The sequence below is a fragment of the Arachis stenosperma genome, chromosome 10, assembly GCF_014773155.1.
Source record: "Arachis stenosperma cultivar V10309 chromosome 10, arast.V10309.gnm1.PFL2, whole genome shotgun sequence".
In the NCBI taxonomy this organism is placed as follows: domain Eukaryota; kingdom Viridiplantae; phylum Streptophyta; class Magnoliopsida; order Fabales; family Fabaceae; genus Arachis; species Arachis stenosperma.
The window spans coordinates 106,675,397-106,686,500 of NC_080386.1; the positions used below are offsets into that span (position 1 = coordinate 106,675,397).

Here is an 11,104-nt window from a genome sequence, read left to right on the forward strand (position 1 = left end):
ATTGGGAGTGATTATTCTAGGTATTTATATTGATCATTTTATTAGAATATGAGAGTTAATTAGAAATTAAAAATTTTTAATATTTAATTATTTATGTTAATTATTATTTATGTTAATTATTTTAATTATATATTAAATTTTTAATAATTTTATTGTATATTAATTAAACCGGTCTAACCACGGTTCAATCCCAGTTGAACTATTGAACTATTAAACCAGTTACTTGACCGGTTTAATGACCGGTTCGGTTTTCGCAACCTTGCTTATAACTTTAAAAAGATAAGAGTACTTTTAAAAGCATTTAAAATAAAATTTTTTAAAATTATTTGTTCTTATCAAAATTAAAAAGTCTAATATAATTTTCGAAAAAGCTCTACATTCAAGTTATTTATCTAACCAAATCCAGCCAAGTTGTTATAATGTGTTTCTTGTTCATGCGCTTTTTCTTCTTCTTCTTTGCTGCTGCTACTACCTCTTCTTATTCTTTCCCTTTTATTTTCCTCATCTTTTTCTTTCGTTATCGTCGTCATCATCACCACCATCACGACCACCACCTTTTCCTTCTCCTTCATTTCTCATTTGAATTTACCCTCCTCCTTCCTTTTCTTCCCCCTCCATCATAATCATCATCATTGTCAGTTTTTTCTCATACATAAATTACATTGTTTCTTTTCCTTCTTCATTCTCTTTTAAATTTTTGCACATGTAAAATTTCAATCCAATAAGTATGCAGTCAAGTCTAATTGAGAAGCAATACTCTTAAAAGAAGTAAGAACAACAGAAAAAAAAAGAAAGAAGAATAAGAAGCAAAAAATACAGTATTAAAAAGAAATATTTGTGTTTTTATAACAACATTTTGGTGTCAAAATTAAGAAATTTTGGTGGTTTTTTGTTTCTGGCAAGAATTCAATCCAATAAATGTGATCCTACATTCATTCAACTAAATATGATTCTAGTATAGTACAAACTGTAACCATGGTACAAAGGCTTTAGGAAAAAAAAGAAGAATTATTTAGAAAAATATCATTTGTTATATTCTCTCTTGTGATTACAAGGTTCTTACCAATATATAGATTAAGAGTATATTAATGAGTATGCTAATTATAAAATAATATCCTAATAAATTACATAGATTTTTTTCTGATTTTGTTCCCTAATTATGATATTCTAATACTCCCCCTCAAGGTGAGTAGTGGGATCACCAATACTCAGCTTGGTTAGAACTTTAGCAAGGGCTTGTCTTGAAACTGCTTTAGTAAGAATATCAGGTAACAAATCTTCTGATCTCACAAATGGAAACTCAATAATGCGATTCTCAATTTTTTCTTTAATAAAGTGTCGATCCACCTCAACATGTTTTGTTCTATCATGTTGTACGGAATTCTCTGAAATTCTGTTATGGCTTTGTTGTCACATTTCAACAGGCTTGGCAATTATGGTGGAAACCCAATCTCATAGTCATCAATTTTCTTATCCACAATACTTCAGTTATACCTTTAACGATCCCTCGAAATTCTGCCTCTGCACTTGAATGTGCTACAACTTTCTGTTTCTTGCTTTTCCAAGTTACCAAGTTGCCTCCAACAAGTGTAAAGTAAACAGCTGTTGATATTCTATCATTTGGGTTGTCCGCCCAATCTGCGTCAGTGTATGCCTCAACTTTCAAAAATGGCCATTCCTTTTGAATATGACTCCACTTCTTGGAGCTCCCTTCAAATATCGAACTATCCTCATGGCGGCTTCCATATGATCTTCTTGTGGCTTATGCATAAACTGACTTACTATTCCCACAGCATAAGTTATGTCAGGCCGAGTATGGGATAAGTAAATTAGTTTTCCAACCAGTCATTGGTACCTTTCCTTATCTGCTAGGGTGGCACCTTCTACTATCTTCAACTTGTGATTAACTTGCATGGGCATATCTATTGGTTTACAATCCACCATTCGTGTTTCTTCCAGAAGGTCCAAAATGTACTTTCTTTGAGAGATAAAAATTCCTTTGCTGGAACGTAGAACCTCTATTCCTAAGAAATATTTTAGTCTTCCCAAATCTTTCATTTCGAAGTCTATAAATAGGTTCCTTCTCAATTTTGCAATTTCTTCAGCATCACTTTCCGTTATGATCATATCATCCTCATAGATTATTAGGCAAGTGATTAAATCTCCCCATTTTTTCAAAAAAAGGGTATGATCAGAGTTGCTTTGCTTGTACCCATACATTTTCATGGCCAATGTAAGTCTTCCAAACCAAGCAATTGAAGATTGTTTAAGCCTATAGAGAGCATTGTTTAACCGGCAAACTTCATGCCCATTGAGAAACCTGGAGGAGCTTCCATGTACACTTCTTCTTTCAACTCTCCATGCAAGAAAGCATTCTTGACGTCAAATTGATGGAGTGGCCAATCTTCATTTGCTGCAATTGAAAACAACACCCTGATAGTATTAATCTTTGCAACCAGTAAAAAAGTTTCAGTCTAGTTGATACCATAGGTCTGTGTATAACCTTTGACCACCAATCTTGCCTTGTATCGTTCAATGGTGCTATCTGCCTTGTGTTTAATGGTGAAAACCCATTTGCACCCGACTGGCTTTTTTTCTATCGGTAGGATATACTTCTCCCAAGTTCCATTCTTCTCTAGAGCTTCCATTTCTGTATTCATGGCTTTTCGCCATTCAGCTTTCTCATTGGCTTCCTGAACAGTTCTTGGAATGTCTTCTGTCAAGAGTGTGGTAGAAAAAGCCTTTGCAACATTTGTTATTCCTTCTCTAGCCACCCTTTTCGGGTATCTTGAGTTACAAGAAACATGTTCTGGTGACTACTACCGATCAGGAGGCATCCCTTTGTTTTTTCTTGGAGGAAGAATAAAGGTATTGGGCTCTGATTTTTCATGTTCCAGTGCTATACTGTTATTGTTAGTGGCCTCATTAAAAACTGTGAGTAAATTATCAGATTGGCAATTACTTACTGATGAGCGGATAATATATACGCTTTTTGGCATTGTTTTTAGATAGTTTTTAGTATAATTTAGCTATTTTTATGGATGTTTTCATTAGTTTTTATGCTAAATTCACATTTCTGGACTTTACTATGAGTTTGTGTGTTTTTCTGTGATTTTAGGTAATTTCTGGCTGAAATTGAGGGACCTGAGCAAAACTCTGATAAAAGGCTGACAAAGGACTGCTGATGCTGTTGGATTCTGACCTCCCTGCACACGAAATGGATTTTCTGGAGCTACAGAACTCTAAATGGCGCGTTCTTAACGGCGTTGGAAAGTAGACATCCAGAGCTTTCCAGCAATATATAATAGTTTATACTTTATTCGTGATTAGATGACGTAAAAAGGCGCTCAACGCCAGCTCAATGCTACATTCTGGAGTCAAACGCTAGAAACACGTCACGAACCAGAGTTGAACGCCAAAAATACATTACAACTTGGCGTTCAACTCCAAAAGAAGCTTCAGCTCGTGTAAAATTCAAGCTCAGCCCAAGCACACACCAAGTGGGCCCCGAAAGTGGATTTCTGCATCAATTACTTACTTCTGTAAACCCTAGTAGCTAGTCTAGTATAAATAGGACTTTTTACTATTGTATTATTGTCTGTTGACCATTCGGGCTTTTAACCATAGGTCCTTCTCCCTATTTTCGAATTCATATCATATTTTGGGGGCTAGCCATTCGGCCATACCTGGACCTTCACTTATGTATTTTCAACGGTGGAGTCTCTACAAACCATAGATTAAGGGTGTGGAGCTCTGCTGTACCTCGAGTTTTAATGCAATTACTACTATTTTCTATTTAATTCAGTTTATTCCTGTTCTAAGATATTCATTGCACTTCACCATGATGAATGTGATGATCCGTGACACTCATCATCATTCTCACCTATGAACGCGTGACTGACAACCACTTCTATTCTACCTTAGACCGGGCGCATATCTCTTGGATTCCTTGACCAAAATCTTCGTGGTATAAGCTAGATTGATGGCGGCATTCATGAGAATCCGGAAAGTCTAAACCTTGTCTATGGTATTCTGAGTAGGATTCAAGGATTGAATGACTGTGACGAGCTTCAAACTCGCGATTGTTGGGCGTGATGACAAACGCAAAAGAATCAAGGGATTCTATTCCAACATGATCGAGAATCGACAGATGATTAGCCGTACCGTGACAGAGCATTTGGACCTTTTTCACTGAGAGGATGGGATGTAGCCATTGACAATGGTGATGCCCTACATACAGCTTGCCATGGAAATGAGTAAGAAGGATTGGATGAAGGCAGTAGGAAAGCAGAGATTCAGAAGGAGCACAGCATCTTCATACGCTTATCTGAAATTCCCACCAATAATTTACATAAGTATTTCTATCTATATTTTCAGTTTATTTATTATTATTATTCGAAAACTCCATAACCATTTATTATCTGCCTGACTGAGAATTACAAGATGACCATAGCTTGCTTCATACCAACAATCTCTGTGGGATCGACCCTTACTCACGTAAGGTTTATTACTTGGACGACCCAATGCACTTGCTGGTTAGTTGTGCGAGGTTGTGAAGAAAGTGCTAAGTTATAAACGCGCATACCAAGTTGAAGCCATTATTAGAGATCACAATTTCATACACTAAGTTTTTGGCGCCGTTGCCGGGGATTGTTCGAGTATGGACAACTAACGGTTCATCTTGTTGCTTAGATTAGGTAATTTTCTTTTTTATTTTCTTTTCAAAAAAAAATTTCAAAAATATTTTTCAGAATTTTTCCTTAATTTTCAAAAAATCCTTCAGAGTTTTTAAGAATGAATTCTAGAGTTTCAAAATGGTATGCTGAAGCTTGGCTGGCCATCAAGCTTTAGACTAACCTGGTATGATTCCTGGGATTTTGATTGAGGACTTTGAATTTATTACTTCCTTTTTCCTATATGTTTTTCGAAAAAAATAAAATAAAATCTAAAAAAAATAATAAAATTATAAAAATCAAAAATATTTTTGTGTTTCTTGTTTGAATCTTGTGTCATATTTTAAGTTTGGTGTCAATTGCATATTCATTTTGTTCTTGCAATTTTCGAAAATTCATGCATTCATAGTGTTCTTTATGATCTTCAAGTTGTTCTTGGTAAGTTTTCTTGTTTGATCTTGATGTTTTCTTGTTTTGTGTCTTTTATTGTTTTTCATGTGCATCTTTGCATTCATATTGTCTAAGCATTAAATATTTCTAAGTTTGGTGTCTTGCATGTTTTCTTTGCATAAAAATTTTTTCAAAAATATGTTCTTGATGTTCATCATGATCTTCAAAGTGTTCTTGGCGTTCATCTTGACATTCATAGTGTTCTTGCATGCATCATTGGTTTTGATCCAAAATTTTCATGTTTTGGGGTCATATTTGTGTTTTTCTCTCTCATCATTAAAAATTCAAAAATAAAAAAAATATCTTTTCCTTTTTTCTCTCAAAATTTCAAAAATTTGGGTTGACTTAGTCAAAAATTTTTAAAATTAGTTGTTTCTTGTAAGTCAAGTCAAATTTTCAAATTTTAAAAATCTTATCTTTTCAAAACTTTTTCAAAAAAATTAAATCTTTTTCATTTTTCTTATTAATTTACGAAAATCCTTTAAATTATTTTTCAAAAATATTTTTCTTAGTTTTATCTTTATTTTCGAAAATTATGCTAACAATTAATGTGATTGATTCAAAAATTTGAAGTTTGTTACTTTCTTGTTAAGAAAGGTTCAATCTTTAAATTCTAGAATCTTATCTTTTAGTTTCTTGTTAGTCAAGTAATTAATTTAAATTTAAAAAAATTAAATCTTTTCTAACCATATCCTTTTAATCATATATTTTTATCTTATCTTTTATGTCTGATGAGCAGATAATTTGTACGCTTTTTGGCATTATTTTTAGTATGTTTTTAGTATGTTTTAGTTAGTTTTTATTATATTTTTATTAGTTTTTAGTTAAAATTCACTTTTCTGGACTTTACTATGAGTTTGTGTGTTTTTCTGTGATTTTAGGTATTTTCTGGCTGAAATTGAGGGACCTGAGCAAAAATCTGATTCAGAGGCTGAAAAGGACTGTAGATGCTATTGGATTCTAACCTCTCTGCATTCGAAGTGGATTTTCTGGAGCTACAAAAGCCCAATTGGCGCGCTCTTAACGGCGTTGGAAAGTAGACATTCTGGTCTTTCCAGCAATGTATAATAGTCCATACTTTGCCCGAGATTTGATAGCCCAAACTGGCGTTCCAAATCAGCTTAAAACTGCCCGGCGTTAAACGCCGGAACTGGCACAAGAATGGGAGTTAAACGCCCAAACTGGCACAAAAGCTGGCGTTTAACTCCAAGAAAAGTCTCTACACATGAAAGCTTCAATGCTCAGCCCAAGCACACACCAAGTGGGCCCGGAAGTGGATTTTTATGTCATTTACTCATTTCTGTAAACCCTAGGCTACTAGTTCTCTACAAATAGGTCCTTTTACTATTGTATTTTAATCTTGGTTCTTCTGGTTCCCTCTCTGGGGCCGAAGCCAATGATCACCATTATCACTTATGTATTTTCAACGGTGGAGTTTCTACACACCATAGATTAAGGTGTGGAGCTCTGCTGTACCTCGAGTATTAATGCAATTACTATTGTTCTTCTATTCAATTCAGCTTGTTCTTGTTCTAAGATATCACATGTTCCTCAACTTGATGAATGTGATGATCCGTGACACTCATCATCATTCTCACCAATGAACGTGTGCCTGACAACCACCTCCGTTCTACCTTAGATTGAGTGGATATCTCTTGGATTCCTTAATCAGAATCTTTGTGGTATAAGCTAGAATTGATGGCGGCATTCAAGAGAATCCGGAAGGTCTAAACCTTGTCTATGGTATTCTGAGTAGGATTCAATGATTGAATGACTGTGACGAGCTTCAAACTCCTGAAGGCTGGGCGTTAGTGACAGACGCAAAAGAATCAATGGATTCTATTCCAACCTGATTGAGAACCGACAGATGATTAGCCGTGCCGTGACAGGGTGCGTTGAACATTTTCACTGAGAGGACGGGATTGTAGCCACTGACAATGGTGATGCCCAACATACAGCTTGCCATGGAAAGGAGTAAGAAGGATTGGATGAAGACAGTAGGAAAGCAGAGAGACGGAAGGAACAAAGCATCTCCATACGCTTATCTGAAATTCTCACCAATGAATTACATAAGTATCTCTATCTTTATTTTATGCTTTATTCATATATCATCCATGACCATTTGAAACTGCCTGACTGAGATTTACAAGGTGACCATAGCTTGCTTCATACCAACTATCTCCGTGGGATCGACCCTTACTCGCGTAAGGTTTATTACTTGGACGACCCAGTGCACTTGCTGGTTAGTTGTGCGAAGTTGTGAAATTATGTTTAGACCATGGTATTGAGCACCAAGTTTTTGGAGCCATTACCGGGGACTGTTTGAGTTGTGAAAAGAATGAATCACAATTTCGTGCACCAAGTTTTTGGCGCCATTGCCGAGGATTGTTTCGAGTTTGGACAACTGACGGTTCATCTTGTTGCTCAGATTAGGTATTTTTCTTCAGAGTTCTTAAGAATGAATTCTAGTGTTTCAAGGTGATGTTCTTATCATCACCAAAGCTGATTGATCCTCATCAATATAGCTCTTGAATGTAATGTCCTGCTGAAGCTTGGCTAGCCATGTCTGATTTCTTTAGACTGAAGCTTTAGACTAACATTGCATGATTCCTGGAATTCTCATTAAGAATTTTGATATCTTTATTTTCTTTTCCACTTAATTTTCAAAAAATCCAAAAAAATTACAAAATCATAAAAACCAAAAATATTGTATGAGTCTAGGGTCTCATGTTAAGTTTGGTGTCAATTGCATGTTTCTGTTCTTCTTGCATTCATTCATGTGTCTTAAGTGATCTTCAAGTTGTTCTTGATGATTTCATTGCTCTGATCTTTAAATTCTCTTGACTTGAGTGTTTTGTTGTTTTTCATATGCATTCTCATTTTGTTAGTGTCAATGGTATACCAACTGATAAGTTTGGTGTCTTGCATGCATTGTTATTTGATTTCAGTTGCATTTTGATTATTAAAAATCCAAAAAAAAATTTTAATTTGTGTCTTTTCAAGTCAATAATACAGAGAATTGAAGATTCAGAACATACAGCAGAGAAATTACACAGAAAAAGCTGGGCGTTCAAAATGCCCAGTGAAGAAGGAAAATTGGCGTTTAAACGCCAGCCAGGGTGCCTGGCTGGGCGTTTAACGCCCAATAGGATAGAGCTTTGGGCGTTAAACGCCAGAATGGATACCATTCTGGGCGTTTAACGCCAGGATGGCACAAGAGGGAAGATTCTGTTTTTAATTCAAATCATATCTTTTCAATCAAATCTTTTTCAAAATCAATTTCTTTCTTTTTCAAAGATACTTGCTAACAATTAATGATTTGATTCAACATTTCAAGTATGTTGCCTTTTCTGTTGAGAAAGGTTTAATGTTTGAATCATATCTTTTCTTGTTAGCCAAGCCATTAATTTTTAAAAATCAAATCTTTTTAAATTGTTTTTCAATCATATCTTTTCAATCATATCTTTTTAAAACTATATCTTTTCAATCATATCTTTTTTATTTCTAATTTCAAATTCTTTTTCAAAAATCACTTGATTTCTTTCCCACTTTTAGTTTTCGAAAATCATCAATCAATTTTTCAAAATGTTTTTAAAAAATCTTTTACTTAATTTTCGAAAATTTCTTCCCTTCTTCTCACATCCTTCTATTTATGGACTAACACTACTCCTCAATGCACAATTCGAACTCCATCTTTCATTGATAAGTTTGAATTTTCTACCTCTTCCTTCTATTTTTCTTTTTCTCTGACACCTCAAGGAATCTCTATACTGTGACATAGAGGATTCCATATTTTCTTGTTTTCTTCTCTTTCATATGAGCAGGAGCAAAGACAAAAGCATTCTTGTTGAGGCTGATCCTGAACCTGAAAGGACCTTGAAGCGAAAGCTAAGAGAAACTAAGGCACAACTCTCTGTAGAGGACCTAACAGAAATCTTCAAGGAAGAAGAACCCATGGCAGCCGAAAACAACAACAATGCCAATAATGCAAGGAGGTGCTTGGTGACTTTACTGCACCTACTCCCGACTTCTATGGGAGAAGCATCTCTATTCCTGCCATTGGAGCAAACAACTTTGAGCTTAAGCCTCAATTGGTTTCTCTAATGCAACAGAATTGCAAGTTCCATGGACTTCCATTGGAAGATCCTCATCAGTTTTTAGCTGAGTTCTTGTAAATCTGTGACACTGTCAAGACTAATGGGGTTGACCCTGAAGTCTACAGACTTATGCTATTCCCTTTTGCTGTAAGAGACAGAGCTAGGATATGGTTGGACTCACAACCTAAAGAAAGCCTGAACTCTTGGGAAAAGCTAGTCAATGCCTTCTTGGCAAAGTTCTTTCCACCTCAAAAATTGAGTAAGCTTAGAGTGGAAGTCCAAACCTTCAGACAGAAGGAAGGTGAATCCCTCTATGAAGCTTGGGAAAGATACAAATAATTGATCAGAAAGTGTCCTTTTGACATGCTTTCTGAATAGAGCATCATAGGAATCTTCTATGATGGTCTGTCTGAATTGTCCAAGATGTCATTGGATAGCTCTGCTGGAGGATCTCTTCATCTAAAGAAGACGCCTGCAGAAGCTCAAGAACTCATTGAAATGGTTGCAAATAACCAATTCATGTACACTTCTGAAAGGAATCCTGTGAACAATGGGACGAATCAGAAAAAAGGAGTTCTTGAGATTGATACTCTGAATGCCATATTGGCTCAAAACAAAATATTGACTCAGCAAGTCAATATGATCTCTCAAAGTCTGTCTGGAATGTAAGCTGCACCAGGCAGTACTAAGGATGCTTCATCTGAAGAAGAAGCTTATGATCCTGAGAACCCTTCAATGGAAAAGGTGAATTACATGGGAGAACCCTATGGAAACACCTATAATTCTTCATGGAGAAATCATCCAAATCTCTCATGGAAGGATCAACAGAGACCTCAACAAGGTTTCAACAATAATAATGGTGGAAGAAACAGGTTTAGCAATAGCAAGCCTTTTCTATCATCTTCTCAGCAACAGACAGAGAATTCTAAGCAGAACCACTCTGACTTAGCAACCATGGTCTCTGATCTAATCAAAACTACTCAAATTTTCATGACTGAAACAAGGTCCTCCATTAGGAATCTGGAGGCACAAGTGGGACAGCTGAGTAAGAAAGTTACTAAACTTCCTCCTAGTACTCTTCCAAGCAATACAGAAGAGAATCCAAAAGGAGAATGCAAGGCCATTAACATGATCCACATGGCCGAACTGGGAGAGGAGGAAAAGGCAGTGAACGCCACTGAGGAAGACCTCAATGGACGCCCACTGGCCTCCAATGAGTTCCCTAATGAGGAACCATGGGAATCTGAGGCTCATAATGAGACCATAGAGATTCCATTGGATTTACTTCTGCCTTTCATGAGCTCTGATGAGTATTCTTCCTCTGAAGAGGATGAGTATGTCACTGAAGAGCAAGTTGCTAAATACCTTGGAGCAATCATGAAGCTAAATGACAAGTTATTTGGTAATGAGACTTGGGAGGATGAACCCCCTTTGCTCACCAAAGAACTGGATGACTTGTCTAGGCAGAGATTACCTCAAAAGAGACAGGATCCTGGGAAGTTTTCAATACCTTGTACCATAGGCACCATGACCTTTAAGAAGGCTCTGTGTGACCTAGGGTCAAGCATAAACCTCATGCCTCTCTCTGTAATGGAGAAGCTAGGGATCTTTGAGGTACAAGCTGCAAGAATCTCACTAGAGATGGCAGACAATTCAAGAAAACAAGTTTATGGACTTGTAGAGGATGTTCTGGTAAAGATTGAAGACCATTACATCCCTGCTGATTTCATAGTCCTAGAGACTGGGAAGTGCATGGATGAATCCATCATCCTTGGCAGACCCTTCCTAGCCACAGCAAAGGCTGTGATTGATGTTGGCAGAGGTGAATTGATCATTCAAGTGAATGCAGAATCCTTTGTGTTTAAGGCTCAAGGATATCCCTCT

The 11,104-nt window shown here is 36.1% G+C and overlaps 1 non-coding gene across 1 annotated transcript; it reads right to left on the reverse strand.

Moving 5' to 3' along the window:
• Positions 1-9,481: 9,481 nt before the first annotated feature.
• LOC130959750 (small nucleolar RNA R71) lies at positions 9,482-9,589 on the reverse strand. The gene has a single exon (XR_009078817.1). It is a non-coding gene; the product is annotated as a small nucleolar RNA R71 (small nucleolar RNA).
• Between the last annotated feature and the right edge of the window lie 1,515 nt (positions 9,590-11,104).